This window comes from Ranitomeya imitator, chromosome 1, assembly GCF_032444005.1.
Source record: "Ranitomeya imitator isolate aRanImi1 chromosome 1, aRanImi1.pri, whole genome shotgun sequence".
NCBI classification, from domain to species: Eukaryota; Metazoa; Chordata; class Amphibia; order Anura; family Dendrobatidae; genus Ranitomeya; species Ranitomeya imitator.
The window spans coordinates 790,984,597-791,005,598 of NC_091282.1; the positions used below are offsets into that span (position 1 = coordinate 790,984,597).

At 41.5% G+C, this 21,002-nt stretch overlaps 1 protein-coding gene across 1 annotated transcript in view; it reads left to right on the top strand.

Moving 5' to 3' along the window:
• LRFN5 (leucine rich repeat and fibronectin type III domain containing 5) overlaps nt 1-21,002 on the top strand; it is a 398,470-nt gene that overhangs the window by 151,670 nt on the left and 225,798 nt on the right. The window lies entirely within an intron of this gene.

Genomic DNA, 21,002 nt, shown 5'->3' on the forward strand with positions numbered 1-21,002 from the left:
TAGAGGATGTGTCCTGTGTGGTGTAGTATATAGAGGATGTGTCCCGTGTGGTGGAGTATATAGAGGATGTGTCCTGTGTGGTGTAGTATATAGAGGATGTGTTCTGTGTGGTGTAGTTTATAGAGGTTGTGTCCCATGTGGTGTAGTATATAGATGATGTGTCCCGTGTGGTATAGTATATAGAGGATGTGTCCTGTGTGGTGTAGTATATAGAGGATGTGTCCTGTGTGGTGTAGTATATAGAGGATGTGTCCTGTGTGGTATAGTATATAGAGGATGTGTCCTGTATGATGTAGTATATAGAGGATGTGTCCCGTGTGGTGCAGTATATAGAGGATGTGTCCTGTATGATGTAGTATATAGAGGATATGTCCTGTGTGGTGTAGTATATAGAGGATGTGTCCTGTGTGGTGCGGTATATTTAGGATGTGTCCCGTGTGGTGTAGTATATAGAGGATGTGTCCTGTATGATGTAGTATATAGAGGATATGTCCTGTGTGGTGTAGTATATAGAGGATGTGTCCTGTGTGGTGCAGTATATTTAGGATGTGTCCTGTTTGGTGTAGTATATAGAGGATGTGTCCCGTGTGGTGCAGTATATAGAGGATGTGTCCTGTGTGGTGTAGTATATAGAGGATGTGTCCTGTGTGGTGTAGTATATAGAGGATGTGTCCTGTGTGGTGCGGTATATTTAGGATGTGTCCTGTTTGGTGTAGTATATAGAGGATGTGTCCTGTGTGGTGTAGTATATAGAGGATGTGTCCCGTGTGGTGCAGTAAATTTAGGATGTGTCCTGTTTGGTGCAGTACTGTATATAGAGGATGATAGTGAGTGCATGAAGGTCACTTTTAAAGGGAACCTGTCACCTGAATTTGGCACGACCGGTTTTCGGGCATATGGGGGAAGTTTTTGGGTGTTTGATTCACCCTTTCCTTACCCGCTGGCTGCATGCTGGCCACAATATTGGATTGAAGTTCATTCTATGTCCTCCGTAGTACACGCCTGCACAAGGCAATCTTGCCTTGCGCAGGCGTCTACTACGGAGGACATAGAATGAACTTCAATCCAATATTGCGGCCAGCATGTAGCCAGCGGGTAAGGAAAGGGTGAATCAAACACCCGAAAACTCCGCCCATATAACGGAAAACCGGTCCCGCCAAATTCAGGTGACAGGTTCCCTTTAATTCTGAAATAGAAAAACCAGCTCACCTGTTAGGCATGTGTTGTGGGGAAGCACAGATATCGTGTAGTCATCACGTGGAACAAATGTAGCAAGAAAAGGAGAATCCAGCTTCCAAAAAAAGTACACATTATCATGTGAATTCATCCTACTGGACGTCATGTTTTATTCACAATAAATTTGGAATTTTTTCGGAAGCTGGATTATCCTTTTCTTGCTACACTTTTAATTCTGCCTCTTTACTACCCACATTATACCCTCGTTCCTTTCCCCACCCCAATGTCAGATAAACCAGTACATTATGTCCTTTATGACTCCTGTAACAACATTATCTGATATAACTATAGATATATTATATTCTGACACCAGAAACTAATAGAAATTTAAGGCCCAATTTTCAACTAAGAAAAAATATTCCTGTGTAGCTTTTCTTGTGTGCGTCTCTTTATGAGGTTCTCCAGGGATGTGGCCCATTTCTTTCCTATCGTCTTCATAGTTACATTAGCGGAAAGGTAAAACGGAGTCTATTCCACCTGCTGAAATCCACAAGCGGGTCACGCTGCTCCTCATCTACACTAGGAACACATTCTGGATTCAATTATCAGCTCTGAAATATTAATAAACACTTACGAACGTGCGACATGGATGAGATAATTACCTGTGATGTGGAACTCTATGATAATTTTGTGTGTGCCGCAAAGTGAAGGGTACTTTTTAAATGCACTGTACATACAAAAACAGGATTTCTACAGTATGATCACCAAGAAAAAACTAAATTGTGTAGAACTTGAATCACTATATAAACCACATACCGTATATTAGATACATCCAGAGCTGCACTCACTATTCTGCTGGTGAAGTCACTGTGTACATACATTACATTACTGATCCTGAGTTATATCCTGTATTATACCCCAGAGCTGCACTCACTATTCTGCTGGTGCAGTCACTGTGTACATACATTACATTACTGATCCTGAGTTACATCCTGTATTATACCCCAGAGCTGCACTCACTATTCTGCTGGTGAAGTCACTGTGTACATACATTACATTACTGATCCTAAATTACATTCTGTGTTATACTCCAGAGCTGCACTCACTAATCTGCTGGTGCAGTCACTGTGTACTTACATTACATTACTGATCCTGAGTTACATTCTGTATTATACTCCAGAGCTGCACTCACTATTCTGCTGGTGCAGTCACTGAGTACATTCATTACATTACTTAACATGAAATGCTGCATCCCATGCTTTTCTATTGAGTCTCTATACCAAATGACCAAGAAATTAGATTTTTGAACTCACGGATATACAGGTGCTTCTCACATAATCAGAATATCATCTAAAAGTTAATTTATTTCAGTTCTTCAATACAAAAAGGGAAACCCACCTATTATATAGAGTCATTACAAATAGAGTGATCTTATTCACGTGTTTAATTCTGTTAATGTTGATGATTATGGCTTACAGCCAATGAAAACCCAAGAGTCATTATCTCAGTAAATTAGAATAAGTAACAAAAAACTCCTGCAAAGGCTTCCTAAGCGTATAAAAAGGTCCCTTAGTCTGTTTCAGTAGCTCCACAATCATTTGGAAGACTGCTGACTTGACAGATGTCCAGAAGGCAGTCACTGACACACTCCACAAGGAGGGTAAGCCACAAAAGGTCATTGCTAAAGAAGCTGGCTGTTCACAGAGTGCTGTATTAAAGCATATTAATGGAAAGTTGAGTGGAAGGAAAAAGTGTGGTAGAAAAAGGTGCACAAGCAAGCGTGATAACAACAGCCTTGAATGGATTATTAAGAAAAGGCCATTCAACAATTTTGGGGAGATACACACGGAGTGGACTGCTGCTGGAGTCATTGCTTCAAGATCCACCACATACAGACGTATCCAGGACATGGGCTACAAGTGTCACATTTATTGTGTCAAGCCACTCATGACCAATAGGCTCTCCCCACACCCCTGTTCCCCATTGTCCTGTGGACCCTCAGCCCATTTCCATTTGCTCCTTGTCTTTATTCAAACCGGTTTGGTAAATATCATCAGAGCTTTGTCTTTTTTTTTTTTGGCCTCACTCTCCCTTGGTCAAGGGGCTTTCACACAGCAATCTTGTTTTGCTATAGGCATGGGTCATTTATCCTGGGCTTTCTAACACACAGGGGTTCACTGTTTTCTATTTAGCTATATGTGGACATTTGTATATATGTGCATGCTTCCTCATGTTTTGGTTATATCATAATCATTGCCTGTCTATTGAATGTGACATATATACATGGTCTCATATACCAGTGTTATAGTGCAATAGGGGGTTGTATTATCATTACACATGTATATTGGGATAGGGGTGTTGTGATTTGATTTTGCATGTGTTTTTAAATGGTTTTAAGATTTATTGTGTGTGTTGTTTCCCCAATAAATTGTGATTTATATATTTGATATTCATTCAGGTGCGCAAACTATTTATTGCTTGGTCTTTTCTCTTTTTCAAATTCATGGCCACTCATGACCAACAGACAAGGCCAGAAGGTTTTTACCTGGGCCAAGAAGAAACTGGACTGTTGCTCAGTGGTTTAAGGTGTTGTTTTCAGATGAAAGTAAATTTTGCATTTAATTTGGAAATCAAGGTCCCAGAGTCTGGAGGAAGAGTGGAGAGGCCACAATCCAAGCTGCTTGAGGGCTACTGTGAAGTTTCCACAATCAGTGATGGTTTAGGTCCACTGTGTTTTATAAAGACCAAAGTCAGCGCAGCCGTCTAAAAGGACATTTTAGAGCACTTCATGCTTCCCTCTGCCGACAAGCTTTTTGGAGATGAAAATTTTACTCTCCAGCAGGACTTGGCCCCTGTTCACACTGCCAAAAGTACCAATACCTGGTTTACAAACAACAGTATTACTGTGCGTGATTGGCCAGCAAACTCATCTGCCCTTAACCCCATACAGAATCTATGGGGTATTATCAAGAGGAAGATGAGAGACACCAGATCCAACAATGTAGACAAACTGAAGGCTGCTATCAAAGCAACCTGGGCTTCCATAACCCCTCAGCAGTTCCACAGGCTGATCGCCTCCATGCCACGCTGCATTGATGCAGTAATTGATGCAAAAGGGGCCCCGACCAAGTATTGAGTGCTTTTACTGAACATACTTTTCAGTAGGCCACATTTCGGATTGTAAAATTATTTTTCAAGCTGGTGTTATAAAGTATTCTAATGTACTGAGATAATGACTTTTGGGTTTTCATTGGCTGTATGGCCAGGTTCATATTGCGTTAACAGGTGCCCGTTCAACACATGCGTTAACGGACTGCTGTTAACGCAAGTGCCGATGTGTCACATCGCTAGCGCAGATAGAGCTAGCAGATGCTCTATCTGCGCTAGCAGTGACGGACCCGGAAATGCTTCAGCCAGCGTCCCAGGTTCCATCACTCAATGACGGCACATCGCTAGCGCACACCCATATATGGCTTTTTCTTTGCCACTCTGCCCTGCAGATCAGCATCCCCGAGTCACCTCTTCACTGTATACATTGACACTGGCTTTTTGCATGTACTGTTTTATGAAGCTGCCAGTTGAGGACCTGAGAGGCATCAAACTACAGACTCTAATGTATTGTCTTGTTGCTCAATTGTGCAGTGGGGCCTAACACTTCTCTTTCTACTCTGGTTAGAGCCTGTTGTGCTCTCCTCTGAAGGGATTAGTACACACCGTTGTAGGAAATCTTCAGTTTCTTGCCAATTTCTCGCATGGAATAGCCTTCATTTCTAAGAACAAGAATAGACTGTCGAGTTTCACATGAAAGTTCTTTTTTTCTGGCCATTTTGAGAGTTTATTGGAACCAACAAATGTAATGCTCCAGATTCTCAACTAGCACAAAGGAAGGTCAGGTTTATAGGTTCTCTAATCAGCCAAACTCTTTTCAGCTGTGCTAACATTCTTCCACAAGGGTTTTCAAGGGTATTCTAACCATTCATTAGCCTTCTTACACAGTTAGCAAACACAAAGTACCATAAGAACACTGGAGTGATGGTTGTTGGAAATGGGCCTCTATACACCTATGAAGATATTGCATTATAAACCAGAGGTTTGCAGCTAGAATAGTCATTTACCACATTAACAATGTATAGAGTGTATTTCTGAACTATTTAATGTTAGCTTCACTGGAAAAAAACAGTGCTTTTCTTTCTAAAATAAGGAAATTTCTAGGTGACTCTAAACTTTGGAATGGTAGTGTATATATATATACGAGACACATATATATATATATATATATAAATATTTCATACAGCGCTAGGTAGCAGAAAAGCCGGTAATTCAATTGCCGGCTTTTCCTATCTACTTTTCAAACCCGAGATGATATGATACATGGTTTACATACAGTAAACCATCTCATATCCCTTCTTTTATTACATATTCCTCTTTAGTAATGTAAGAAGTATCTTGGTGTAAAATTTGGGGGCTCTAGCTATTAAATTAAAGGGTTAAATCGCGGAAAAAAATTGGCGTGGGCTCCCGCGCAATTTTCTCCGCCAGAGTGGGAAAGCCAGTGACTGAGGGCAGATATTAATAGCCTGGAGAGGGTCCATGGTTATTGCTTCCCCTGGCTAAAAACATCTGCCCCCAGCCACACCAGAAAAGGCACATCTGGAAGATGCGCCTATTCTGGCACTTAGCCTCTCTCTTCCCATTCCCATGTAGCAGTGGGATATGGGGTAATGAAGGGTTAATGTCACCTTGCTATTATAAGGTGACATTAAGCCAGATTAATAATTGAGAGGCGTCAATTATGACACCTATCCATTATTAATATTTTATTATACTCTTAATCCACCTGAAGACCCTTGTCACCTGGAAAAAAGTAAAAAAAACAAACAACAATATCCCATACCTTCCGTCGTTCAGTCTTGTCCCACGCTGTAAATCCATCTGAAGGGGTTAAATCATTTTACACCCAGGAGCTCTGCTAATGCAGCTGTGCTTGTGGCTGTAAAAACCCAGGGAATTAATGGAATGCAGGGGAGTGTACTGTAGTTACCTCGAGTAGCGGTGATGCGCCCTCTGCTGGATGTCCTCATATGAACTCGAGCCTGGGAACTTTTCAGAATATTTTCCCACGCTCGAGTTCATATGAGGACATCCAGCAGAGGGCGCATCACCGCGGCTCGAGGTAACTACGAGGTAAGCAGAGGCCAATGTGATCTGTGTGTGATGTGACAACCTCGCATTGTGTATCAGGCTTAATCAATGCTGGTTAATGCACTCATCTTCGTGTCATTAGTGCTTTTTCTGTGATCAGCTTCAGTAATATAACACTTAAAGTCACATAACTAATTCTGGCATAGATTTCTATCTTGACCCTTGACACAAAGAAACGATTGACAGATGTCTCCTGATCCCTTACTGTAGCCTTTTTGACAGATGCTACTTTTTCAACTAAGATTAAATAAACTGCAAGATTGTTAAAAATGATTATTTTCCTTTAATTAAATTACATCATTTTATATAACTAATGAAAAAGAGTACCGTAATATCATTTTTTTAAATCTTTCTTTTGAAAGAAAATGAAATGATTACAAACAAATGGCTACTAAGATTTACAAGAGCAAGAAATAAATGAAACTATGAAATTAATAAAATTTACAATGTGTGATAAATAGGGATGAGCGAGTATTGAAATATTCGGACTCGCTATACTCCTAACAAGAAGGTCCTAATACTCGGGTAATGGTAACGAGTAGCAAGTCCAATGCAAGTCACTGCGAAATGCGAGTAATTTTCTGCTGGACCCTACAAAGCAGTCTGAGGCCTGAGGAAAAGGCTGAAATGGGTGCATGATTGTTTAAAAGAAGGCGGTAAAAAGCTGTGTGTTGGTTAATGCAGGAAGAAGCCACCCATCATCATCACAGGGGCTTCACAATTATAAAGGTTGGACTACTGTCCTTGTTGTTCCACTTCCACTGCTCAATGTGCAGGCATTGTGTCTCCAAAAAATTTGCCCTAGGGGCTGTATCCTGGTGATGCAGGAAGGAGGCCTCAAGGGCAAGACAACTATGAAGGTAGGACTACTAGCACGGTAGTTCCAGTGCCCAATGTACAGGCATAGACATAGTGTTTCCAAAAATTAGCCAAAGGGGCTGTATCATGCTTGATGTAGGAAGGAGGCCTCAATTACCAAACAACTATGATGCTAGGACTACTAGCACAGTAGTTCCAGTGCCCAATGTGCAGGCATAAACAGTGTCTCCAAAAATCAGCCCAAGGGGCTGTATCATGGTTGATGTAGGAAGGAGGCCTCAAGAGACAGACAATTATAAAGCTAGGACTACTAGCACGATAGTTCCAGTGCCCAATGTGCATGCATAGACATACAGTCATGGCCAAAAGTATTGATACCCCTGCAATTCTGTCAGATAATACTCAGTTTCTTCCTGAAAATGATTGCAAACACAAATTCTTTGGTATTACTATCTTCATTTAATTTGTCTTAAATGAAAAAACACAAAAGAGAATGAAGCAAAAAGCAAAATATTGATCATTTCACACAAAACTCCAAAAATGGGCCAGACAAAAATATTGGCACCCTCAGCCTAATACTTGGTTGCACAACCTTTAGCCAAAATAACTGTGACCAACAGCTTCTGGTAACCATCAATGAGTTTCTTACAATGCTCTGCTGGAATTTTAGACCATTTTTCTTTGGCAAACTGATCCAGGTCCCTGATATTTGAAGGGTGCCTTCTCCAAACTGCCATTTTTAGATCTCTCCACAGGTGTTCTATGGGATTCAGGTCTGGACTCATTGCTGGCCACCTTAGTCTCCAGTGCTTTCTCTCAAACCATTTTCTAGTGCTTTTTGAAGTGTATTTTGGTTCATTGTCCTGCTGGAAGACCCATGACTTCTGAGGGAGACCCAGTTTTCTCACACTGGGCCCTACATTATGCTGCAAAATTTGTTGGTAGTCTTCAGACTTCATAATGCCATGCACACGGTCAAGCAGTCCAGTGCCAAAGGCAGCAAAGCAACCCCAAAACATCAGAGAACCTCCGCCATGTTTGACTGTAGGGACCGTGTTCTTTTCTTTGAATGCCTCTTTTTTCTCCTGTAAACTCTATGTTGATGCCTTTGCCCAAAAAGCTCTACTTTGTCTCATCTGACCAGAGAACATTCTTCCAAAACATTTTAGGCTTTTTCAGGTAAGTTTTGGCAAACTCCAGCCTGGCTTTTTTATGTCTCGGGGTAAGAAGTGGGGTCTTCCTGGGTCTCCTACCATACAGTCCTTTTTCCTTCAGACGCCGACGGATAGTATGGGTTGACACTGTTGTACCCTCAGACTGCAGGGCAGCTTGAACTTGTTTAGATGTTAACAGGAACACATGGGCTACTTGCACAGTGAACAAGTCTGTATGATCATGTTCACACACCACCAAGAAACCTGAAGACACAAAAGAGAATAGTAAAACCAAAAACACTCAGTTTGAAAAAATGTTGCAGTAATCCGCAAGTGCTAGTAAAAGATGTAAAAAACAGGGTATTTGGTTGATACGTTTTTTGCAAAAAATGTATACTAAGCTGCTCCACCAATCTTCACGGTATACCCTTATCAGAGCAGTCCTAACTAATGTATGCAATCCCTATCTGATGTATTTAAAAACCTGATCATCTGTATATAACCTGTGTGAACAGGGTTCAGAGAGGAAAAATCCATGTGTGCATACAGGGTAGAACAGCTTTTGTGCAGATAGCCCAAGAGGAGTGGTGGAACTCCCCAGTCTTGTAGACACAAGAGAACAATTATGGAAACAGGAACACATGGGCTACTTGCACAGTGAACAAGTCTGTATGATCATGTTCACACACCACCAAGAAACCTGAAGACACAAAAGAGAATAGTAAAACCAAAAACACTCAGTTTGAAAAAATGTTGCAGTAATCCGCAAGTGCTAGTAAAAGATGTAAAAAACAGGGTATTTGGTTGATACGTTTTTTGCAAAAAATGTATACTAAGCTGCTCCACCAATCTTCACGGTATACCCTTATCAGAGCAGTCCTAACTAATGTATGCAATCCCTATCTGATGTATTTAAAAACCTGATCATCTGTATATAACCTGTGTGAACAGGGTTCAGAGAGGAAAAATCCATGTGTGCATACAGGGTAGAACAGCTTTTGTGCAGATAGCCCAAGAGGAGTGGTGGAACTCCCCAGTCTTGTAGACACAAGAGAACAATTATGGAAACAGGAACACATGGGCTACTTGCACAGTGAACAAGTCTGTATGATCATGTTCACACACCACCAAGAAACCTGAAGACACAAAAGAGAATAGTAAAACCAAAAACACTCAGTTTGAAAAAATGTTGCAGTAATCCGCAAGTGCTAGTAAAAGATGTAGAAAACAGGGTATTTGGTTGATACGTTTTTTGCAAAAAATGTATACTAAGCTGCTCTACCAATCTTCACGGTATACCCTTATCAGAGTATACATCTTTTACTAGCACTTGCGGATTACTGCAACATTTTTTCAAACTGAGTGTTTTTGGTTTTACTATTCTCTTTTGTGTCTTCAGGTTTCTTGGTGGTGTGTGAACATGATCATACAGACTTGTTCACTGTGCAAGTAGCCCATGTGTTCCTGTTTCCATAATTGTTCTCTTGTGTCTACAAGACTGGGGAGTTCCACCACTCCTCTTGGGCTATCTGCACAAAAGCTGTTCTACCCTGTATGCACACATGGATTTTTCCTCGCTGAACCCTGTTCACACAGGTTATATACAGATGATCAGGTTTTTAAATACATCAGATAGGGATTGCATACATTAGTTAGGACTGCTCTGATAAGGGTATACCGTGAAGATTGGTAGAGCAGCTTAGTATACATTTTTTGCAAAAAACGTATCAACCAAATACCCTGTTTTTTACATCTTTTACTAGCACTTGCGGATTACTGCAACATTTTTTCAAACTGAGTGTTTTTGGTTTTACTATTCTCTTTTGTGTCTTCAGGTTTCTTGGTGGTGTGTGAACATGATCATACAGACTTGTTCACTGTGCAAGTAGCCCATGTGTTCCTGTTTCCATAATTGTTCTCTTGTGTCTACAAGACTGGGGAGTTCCACCACTCCTCTTGGGCTATCTGCACAAAAGCTGTTCTACCCTGTATGCACACATGGATTTTTCCTCTCTGAACCCTGTTCACACAGGTTATATACAGATGATCAGGTTTTTAAATATATCAGATAGGGATTGCATACATTAGTTAGGACTGCTCTGATAAGGGTATACCGTGAAGATTGGTAGAGCAGCTTAGTATACATTTTTTGCAAAAAACGTATCAACCAAATACCCTGTTTTTTACATCTTTTACTAGCACTTGCGGATTACTGCAACATTTTTTCAAACTGAGTGTTTTTGGTTTTACTATTCTCTTTTGTGTCTTCAGGTTTCTTGGTGGTGTGTGACATGATCATACAGACTTGTTCACTGTGCAAGTAGCCCATGTGTTCCTGTTTCCATAATTGTTCTCTTGTGTCTACAAGACTGGGGAGTTCCACCACTCCTCTTGGGCTATCTGCACAAAAGCTGTTCTACCCTGTATGCACACATGGATTTTTTTCTCTCTGAACCCTGTTCACACAGGTTATATACAGATGATCAGGTTTTTAAATACATCAGATAGGGATTGCATACATTAGTTAGGACTGCTCTGATAAGGGTATACCGTGAAGATTGGTAGAGCAGCTTAGTATACATTTTTTGCAAAAAACGTATCAACCAAATACCCTGTTTTTTACATCTTTTACTAGCACTTGCGGATTACTGCAACATTTTTTCAAACTGAGTGTTTTTGGTTTTACTATTCTCTTTTGTGTCTTCAGGTTTCTTGGTGGTGTGTGAACATGATCATACAGACTTGTTCACTGTGCAAGTAGCCCATGTGTTCCTGTTTCCATAATTGTTCTCTTGTGTCTACAAGACTGGGGAGTTCCACCACTCCTCTTGGGCTATCTGCACAAAAGCTGTTCTACCCTGTATGCACACATGGATTTTTCCTCTCTGAACCCTGTTCACACAGGTTATATACAGATGATCAGGTTTTTAAATACATCAGATAGGGATTGCATACATTAGTTAGGACTGCTCTGATAAGGGTATACCGTGAAGATTGGTAGAGCAGCTTAGTATACATTTTTTGCAAAAAACGTATCAACCAAATACCCTGTTTTTTACATCTTTTACTAGCACTTGCGGATTACTGCAACATTTTTTCAAACTGAGTGTTTTTGGTTTTACTATTCTCTTTTGTGTCTTCAGGTTTCTTGGTGGTGTGTGACATGATCATACAGACTTGTTCACTGTGCAAGTAGCCCATGTGTTCCTGTTTCCATAATTGTTCTCTTGTGTCTACAAGACTGGGGAGTTCCACCACTCCTCTTGGGCTATCTGCACAAAAGCTGTTCTACCCTGTATGCACACATGGATTTTTCCTCTCTGAACCCTGTTCACACAGGTTATATACAGATGATCAGGTTTTTAAATACATCAGATAGGGATTGCATACATTAGTTAGGACTGCTCTGATAAGGGTATACCGTGAAGATTGGTAGAGCAGCTTAGTATACATTTTTTGCAAAAAACGTATCAACCAAATACCATGTTTTTTACATCTTTTACTAGCACTTGCGGATTACTGCAACATTTTTTCAAACTGAGTGTTTTTGGTTTTACTATTCTCTTTTGTGTCTTCAGGTTTCTTGGTGGTGTGTGACATGATCATACAGACTTGTTCACTGTGCAAGTAGCCCATGTGTTCCTGTTTCCATAATTGTTCTCTTGTGTCTACAAGACTGGGGAGTTCCACCACTCCTCTTGGGCTATCTGCACAAAAGCTGTTCTACCCTGTATGCACACATGGATTTTTCCTCTCTGAACCCTGTTCACACAGGTTATATACAGATGATCAGGTTTTTAAATACATCAGATAGGGATTGCATACATTAGTTAGGACTGCTCTGATAAGGGTATACCGTGAAGATTGGTAGAGCAGCTTAGTATACATTTTTTGCAAAAAACGTATCAACCAAATACCATGTTTTTTACATCTTTTACTAGCACTTGCGGATTACTGCAACATTTTTTCAAACTGAGTGTTTTTGGTTTTACTATTCTCTTTTGTGTCTTCTTGTTTAGATGTTAGTCGAGGTTCTTTATCCAACATCCGCATAATCTTGCTTTGAAATCTCTTGTCAATTTTTCTTTTCCGTCCACATCTAGGGAGGTTAGCCACAGTGCCATGGGCTTTAAACTTCTTGATGACACTGCACACAGTAGACACAGGAACATTCAGGTCTTTGGAGATGGACTTGTTGCCTTGAGATTGCTCATGCGTCCTCACAATTTGGTTTCTCAAGTCCTCAGACAGTTCCTTGGTCTTCTTTCTTTTCTCCATGCTCAATGTGGTACGCACAAGGACACAGGACAGAGGTTGAGTCAACTTTAATCCATGTCAACTGGCTGCAAGTGTGATTTAGTTATTGCCAACACCTGTTAGGTGCCCCAGGTACGTTACAGGTGCTGTTAATTACACAAATTAGAGAAGCATCACATGATTTTTCAAACAGTGCCAATACTTATGTCCACCCCCTTTTTTATATTTGGTGTGGAATTATATCCAATTTGGCTTTAGGACAATTCTTTTTGTGTTTTTTCATTTAAGACAAATTAAATGAAGATAATAATACCAAACAATTTGTGTTTGCAATCATTTTCAGGAAGAAAATGAGTATTATCTGACAGAATTGCAGGGATGTCAATACTTTTGGCCGTGACTGTAGTGTTCCGAAAAGTAGCCCAAGGGGCTGTATCATGGTTGATGTAGGAAGGAGGCCTCAAGAGACAGACAATTATGAAACTAGACTACTAGCACGGTAGTTCCAGTGCCCAATGTGCAGGCATAGATATAGTGTTTCCAAAAATTAGCCCAAGGGGCTGTATCATGGTTGATGCAGGAAGGAGGTCTCATGGCAAGTGCCTACAATGGGTAATATTAATGAATAGAACATTGTTTCTAGCTTGTTGATCCTGAGGTACATGTGGCAGAAGCAGGAATAGGATGCACATGTAAGAAGAAGGAAAGGGGTTTGTATGGGAAGGGATGGATGTAATCAGTAGTAGCATAAAAGAACGTTTTGGGTGACTTTAGGTTGGGATGCTGTCATCTGGAGGGCTTAAAATGGTGGCGAAATCCAGTCCATGTTGTGCGTTGAGAGGCCAGAGGCAACCAAAGGATCATATTCACCAAACAGATCTTCGGAGTGTCCAAGGTTGGGGTCAAATGTTTCCTGTGACTGCTGAGGTGGGAGGAAGTAGGAAAGGTTAAGGATTGGATGACCCAGCATTTTGTGTATCGACAGTAGACTGTCTGGTCATGGAAGATTGGGTGCTGCTAGAAAATTTCATTGAGCCCTTTCTGCCATCCAAAACAGTATCTGCTCTTGCTCTTCTGTCTTCCAGACATGTTTACGTTCCGCACTGGGAATTTTTTGCAAGGAACCTAGATGCATCAACCTTCTTCTGTCTCCCAGACTCAGTGCCTTGTCGGGCACCACTGACAACCCTACGCCCACGTCCATGTCCCTGTCCCTTCACAACAGGCTTTTTGGGAGTTTGGGGTTTTTGTGACATAGTTGCAGATGTTCAGATGCAGATATTGGGGAGCAGTTCATGCTTTGTGGAAGGTAGTACTACAGCCTAGTACTGCTTTGTGTTTTACAAACAGCACCTCAAGGGCAAAAAGAATTGGCCTGAGGATAAAGCTGAAAATTTAGCTCGCCAGTCACCACAGAAGACAGCGGTGCTGGCTGCATCTCAGTTGTCTAGTATCGTGTGTGCTATTCAGTGTGCAAACAGCACTGCAAGGGCAAAAAAATTGGCCTGAGGTTAAAGCTGAAGATTTAGCTCGCCAGTCACCACAGAAGACAGCGGTGCTGGCTGCGTCTCAGTTGTGCAGTACTGTGCGTGCTATTAGGAGTGCAAACAGCACCGCAAGGGAAAAAAAATTGGCCTGCAAGGGTAAATATGACCCCAATAATAGCTGGGCAAACTGTCACTACTCCCTGACCTTATAAAGTACTTTCAGCTCTCAGATGAGCTGAGATATTGAGGTACTATGTATGTACTGTAACGCTCCTGCCTGTCTCCCTGTACTATAGTGACCTACTACTAAAATACTCCAGGTAGCTCTCACAAGAGCTTACGTGTTTTTGAGATGATTTATGGACGATTTGCAAAAGCACAACTCTCCCTAGCAGCTGCTCACACTCTCGCTACGCTAACACTAACTGTGTTCTGGATGCAATGTGCAGAAAATGGCGACGACAGGGCTTTTATAGAGCCTATGAGTCATAGGCTATGACTTATCTATGATGCTGCGTGGCCAGCCACTCATTGGAATGCCACAACCAAGAAGGCTGCGGCATTACTGTGATTGGCTAACATGCTGGGAAGGAGATCCGAATATTGCGAGGCGTGTAGTGAAATACTCACTATGTTCCGAGTACCGCATTACTTGCTGAGTACCGAATACTTGCGAATATACTCACTCATTCCTAGTGATAAAATCATTGTTGTTCCATCATTAGTCCTTGAGTTTGAGGCTTCACTTCCTTCTATGGTGCCTGCGTGGACCTTGCTTGCGTGGTGGCACTACTACTTTTTTTGCAGTTTGATACTAAGTAGCCATAGACACTTTATAAGACCAGTGACAGAACATGGTGATACCATAGTGGCTGTTGCCTTGGGCAAAAATTCTTATGGGGATACAAAAAAATTGGAGGAGCACAGTAATTGTCAGCCCAGTGGCCAGTAAACTAGATGAGTAAAGCAGCAAGCAATTGATTTCTTTGACATATCTGTTGGTTCTGATGCTGCTCAGGTTCCTATGCAGAGAACTATACTTTGTGTAACCCTAACAGGGTTATGGTTAGAGTTTGAACTAGCGGTAATGTTAGGAAAAGGGTTAGGAATAGTGCTAGGATTAGGACTAGAGTTTGGGATAAAAAATAGGGTTAGGGTTAGATTTAGGGTCAGGAATAGTGCTAGGGTTAGGGCTAGAAAAAATTATATGAAAAGGGTTAGGATTATGGATAAGGTAATAAAATAGTTATATAAACAAAATAAAATGTTAAAAGTGAAAAAATATTAACAATGTTTAACTTTTTTTTCACTTTTATAACTTGATGTTACATTTCTGATAAAAAACAGACAATAACAAGGAGGTCAAATGGCAAAATATAATTATTACATTATTATTTTCTCAAAATACAAAACATTTCAATACCGACTGGTGAAAGGAAATTAATAAGTGCAGTCAACAAGTCAGGGGTCACAAAACACTCCCCATGTCCCGGCCGCTGGCCACCTACAATATGCTACATTATAAAACTATTTGCCACATTGCCCAATTATTTACATTGCAGATGGCATAAAAACATACAAAAAAGGCTACAAAGTTACTTGATTTTCTATCATAAATCATGAAATCTCATTTATATTCCCTGAATGCACTAAAGAATCGTGAAAATATCTGTTTCTGCCCCACGTTCGAAAAGTCTCATATAACAAAAAAAGCCATAAACCAGTCGAGACTATACCTAGGCATAGTCCAGTCTCCTAAAGCCAATCAACATTTCCCATTTTTATATATTTTTGCTTTATACTTTAGACTCCACTGTCTGAGCGCTGCGATCCGCCACCCTGGTCCATTTTTATGTGCCTCCTGGGCTGCACGCCAACTGTTGGCGCTGGCTCAGATACCTGCCAGGGTTCTGCTTTTTTTTTGGCTGATGTTCCATTGAACTGATATGGATGTTAATGTCGTGTTTATGTTGTAAATCATAATGTGCTTGTAAAAACATATTCATAAATGATGGCGGAGATTGGAAACCAGTATATGTGGTCGTATATTCAGTCACAAGAACAGATGCATGGATCACATACGCCGATTTATATAATTTTTATCCAGTCTGTATTCATGTGCTACAAGTGTATTTGGTTTTCAAGGGATTTCATTCACCTTACTGCCTGTATCTGTCTCAAAAAAAGGTCTAAGTCTTTACACTCAATATATCCATAATACAATTCTTTGGACATGCCATATTCAAGGTGTCATCTCTGTAGAAAGCCCATCAGTAGGTTTGTATAGGAGCTGCAAAAATGAAGGCAAATGGACTGCAAAAATGTGTTCATAGACGCCTATAGTTCACAGGAAGAGATAGAAGACAGCTTCCTCAATGGTCCAGGGAATGGCAGGAGAGCTACATGCATGGCCTCACCAATGGGATTTGTGCATATTTTTGCGATCCTATGTTATCTTGGCTTCCAGATGCAACATAGAACCCTGCCTTGTAATGAAAAGCAGATGACTCTGCTGATTTTGCCTCATAATGATAAAGAGATGACTCTGCTGACCCTGCCTCATAATGATAAAGAGATTACTCTGCTGACCCTGCCTCATAATGATAAAGAGATGACTCTGCTGATGCTCCCATATAATCACAAAGAGATGACCTCGCTGAACCTGCCTCATAATGATAAAGAGATGACTCTGCTGACCCTGTCATATAATTACAAAGAGTTGACTCTGCTAGCCCTGCCACTTAATGATAAAGAGATGGCTCTGCTGACCCTGCCTCATAATGATAAAGAGATGACTCTGCTGACCCTCCCATATAAGAACAAAGATATGACTCTGCTGACTCTGCCTCATAATGATAAGGAGATGACTCTGCTGACCTTGCCTCATAATGATAAGGAGATGACTCTGCCACATAATGATAAGGAGATGACTCTGCTGACCTTGCCTCATAATGAAAAAGAGATGACTCTGCTGATCCGGCTTCAAAATGAAAAATAGATGACTCTGCTGATCCGGCCTCATAATGATAAGGAGATGACTTTGCTCACCTTGGCTTGTAACTATAAACAGATGATTCTGCTGACCCTGCCATATAATGACAAAGATATGACTCTCATGTCCCTGCCTCATAATGATAAAGAGATGACTCTGCTGACCTTGCCTCATAATGATAAAGAGATGACTCTGCTGACCTTGTCTCATAATGAAAAGCAGATTACTCTGCTGACCCTGCCATACAATGACAAAGATATGAATCTGCTGGCCCTGCCTCATAATGATAAAGAGATGACTCTGCTAACCTTGCCTCATAATGATAAAGAGATGACTCTGCTGATCCGGCTTCATAATGAAAAATAGATGACTCTGCTGATCCGGCCTCATAATGATAAGGAGATGACTTTGCTCACCTTGGCTTGTAATGATAAACAGATGACACTGCTGGCACCGCCTCACAATGATAATATGATGACTGTTGACCCTGCCTCATAATAATAAGGAGATAACTCTGCTTACCCTCCTTCATAATAAAGAGATTACTCTGGTGACTTTGCCTTATAGTGAAAATGAGATGACTCTGCTGACTCTGACCTGTACTGTTAAAGAGAAGAATCTGCTGATACCATATTGTAATCATGAAATATATATCTGCTTACTCTGCTCACTAATAATATTGAGATAGCTCTGTTACTTCTAAGCTTTTACTTTTATGATAATGAGATGACTCTGCTCACCCTGGCTTCTGCTGACTCAGATCACAAATTATACTGAGATCACTCTGCTGACTCACCCTCTAATGATAAGATTACTCTAATTTGTAATGAAAAATATTTGATTATGCTGCCTCTGACAACTAATGATAATGATATGACTTTGCTGACTCTGCCTTGTAATAATAATAGGATGACTCAATTGAATCTGACTTCTTATAATCATGAAATTACTCTACTGAACCCACAATTAAGTCATAATAATATTACTTTGCTGATTCACCTTCTATAAATATAAAATATATCATGTTATAATGATGAGATGACTCGGCCTACTCTGTCTCAATCTACACAGCAAATCTAAACAGTGAGGAGAAGGAGATATTAGCCTGCTGTTTACATTTCAGTGATATTAGGGTTGAGCGACCTTGACCTTTTTAGAGTCGAGCCGGGTTTCGCGAAACCCGACTATCTCAAAAGTCGGGTCGAGTGAAATCGGCCGATTTTGACGTAAAGTCGGGATCGACCGAAACACGAAACCCAATGCAAGTCAATGGGGCAGCATAGTCGGCAGTGAGTGGGGGCCAGGAAAACACCTAGAGTGCCCATTTTAATGTCAAAACCATCCATTCTTCTTAATGAAGCTTGTCAAGCGTAATTTACCTTATAATAATTGGAAGGCATTTGAAATTGGGGGTCATTTGGCTAAAGTTGTGGTGGGTAGGGCTGGTTCAAGTAATTAGTGGGCCCAGGAAATCTGGACCACGACACGGCAGTGGAGCAGGGAGAGGTAAGTATTTCAACTTTGCAAGTGCTGTGAACCTGAGCAAGCAGGGGGGGCCCACTCGTTGGCATTGGCACTGGCACAGGGCCCCTCAAAGTTCAGCGGTGTGTTTGCACGGCGGGGGCGCCTCCCACCGGCAGCAACACTTTTGCGTACTATGAGAGGCCCTGTGCCAGTGACGTCGCCAACTAGTATTCCTCCCCCCACCTGATGAAGGAACCTGCACTTTCATCTGCACCTTCCTCTTTGTCCCCGTGTAAGGTGGTATGGTATGCGGGAAGAGCAACCTGACTTTCAGCAGGGTCACAATGTTGTTGTGTAGCGTGCACGGGGAATGTTGCATTATGGGTCAATGTACCAGCAGACTCATCTATCACTGGCTGGGCAATGGGCAGGATGAGGAGGAAACACAGATATAGGCCCAAAGAATAAAGTTGGCTAAATGCAGTTCAAAATTGGTAACACAGGAATAACCAGGGGGCATTGCAGTGGAGGACAACTGGAATGAGAGGCTACAGAGAGTAGGCCCAAATCAGTAAGTAGTTGAAATGCAGTTCAAAATTGGCAACCGTAGTAAACAGGCGGCACAGCTTTGTTCAGTGGAGGAGAACAGCAAGGAGTGGCAGACACCGATAGTAGGCCCCAACCCAACTAGTAGGCCAAATGCAGTCTAACATTAACAACTACTTAACGAGCGCCTGAAAACGGAATTTCAGGACAGGAAACCAGGAGAACAGCAAGGAGCGGCAGACACTGTTAGTAGGCCCCAAACCAACTAGTACGCCAAATGCAGTTGTTCCATTTAACCACAATTTAACGAGAGCCTGAAGATAGAAGCTCAGGAAAGGCAACCTGGAGAACACCTTGGAGTGGAACACACCATCTCTCTCCACCCCATACCCATTTTGTAGGCCTAATGCAGTGTAGTTTTCTACAACTACTAAACGAGAGTCTGAAGACCGAAGCAATGGCAAGGAAACCTGGGGAACACCTTGGAGTGTAACACACCATCTCTCTCCACCCGATACCCATTTTGTAGGCCTAATGCAGTGTAGTTTTCTACAACTACTAAACGAGAGTCGGAAGACCGAAGCAATGGCAAGGAAACCTGGGGAACACCTTGGAGTGTAACACACCATCTCTCTCCACCCGATACCCATTTTGTAGGCCTAATGCAGTGTAGTTTTGTACAACTACTAAACAAGAGTCGGAAGACCGAAGCAATGGCAAGGAAACCTGGGGAACACCTTGGAGTGTAACACACCATCTCTCTCCACCCGATACCCATTTTGTAGGCCTAATGCAGTGTAGTTTTCTACAACTACTAAACGAGAGTCGGAAGACCGAAGCAATGGCAAGGAAACCTGGGGAACACCTTGGAGTGTAACACACCATCTCTCTCCACCCCATACCCAATTTGTAGGCCTAATGCAGCCTACTTTCCGACAACTACTAAACGAGAGCATGAAGATCGAAGCTCAGGAAAGGCAACCTGGGGAACACCTTGGAGTGTAACACACCCTCTCTCTACACCACGGAAGGGCTGATTCTTAGGAAGGAAGGCTGTCGGAAAGAAGCAGGGCGCGTCCGAGGGTGATTATATTCTTATTAGGTATATACTCACCCTCGGACGCGCCCTGCTTCTTTATTTGTAATGAATGTTTATTTGCAATGTAGTTTTGACTTACTCTATTTTTTTGGTAAATAATGATTTTATTATTTTCATTGTTTTGCATCTTCTTGGCAATAATATAAAAAGACGCGACAGGACAACACTCGGTGGATGCCATATCTGTGTTTTAAATTGAAAAAAACTTTCAGTTAACTACTTGCAGGAGAAAGTTATTGTAGCTGGTGGCCATTTTTAGTACTGTACCAGATTTTTGTTGTATGTGTTTGTTTTTAATGTTAAAATGTCTGCATTTGATGTCTCTCCAGTATTTTCTTTTTTATAAGCAAAATACTTATTTTTATATTTTCTGATGTTGGTTCAAGGGGTACACGGGCAGCAGTAGACAGGTCAGTGGAGGCCTAGTGGAAGGAGGGACCGCAGACAGGCTTCGAAGGCCTAACATAATAAATTGGGCTGGCTGTAGGCAATTTAAAATTTGTTCCAGGGGAACACGGGCAGCAGTGGCCTGGTCTGTGTAGTAGTAGTGGAAAGAACGGGCCGCAGACAGGCTTCGAAGGCCTAACATAACAAAAATTGGGATGTAGGCAATTTACAATTGGTTCCAGGGGAACACGGACAGCAGTAGACAGGTCAGTGGAGGCCTAGTGGAAGGAGGGACCGCAGACAGGCTTCGAAGGCCTAACATAATAAATTGGGCTTGCTGTCGGCAATTTTAAATTGGTTCCAGGGGAACACGGGCGGCAGTAGCCAGGTCAGTGTAGTAGTAGTGGAAAGAACGGGCC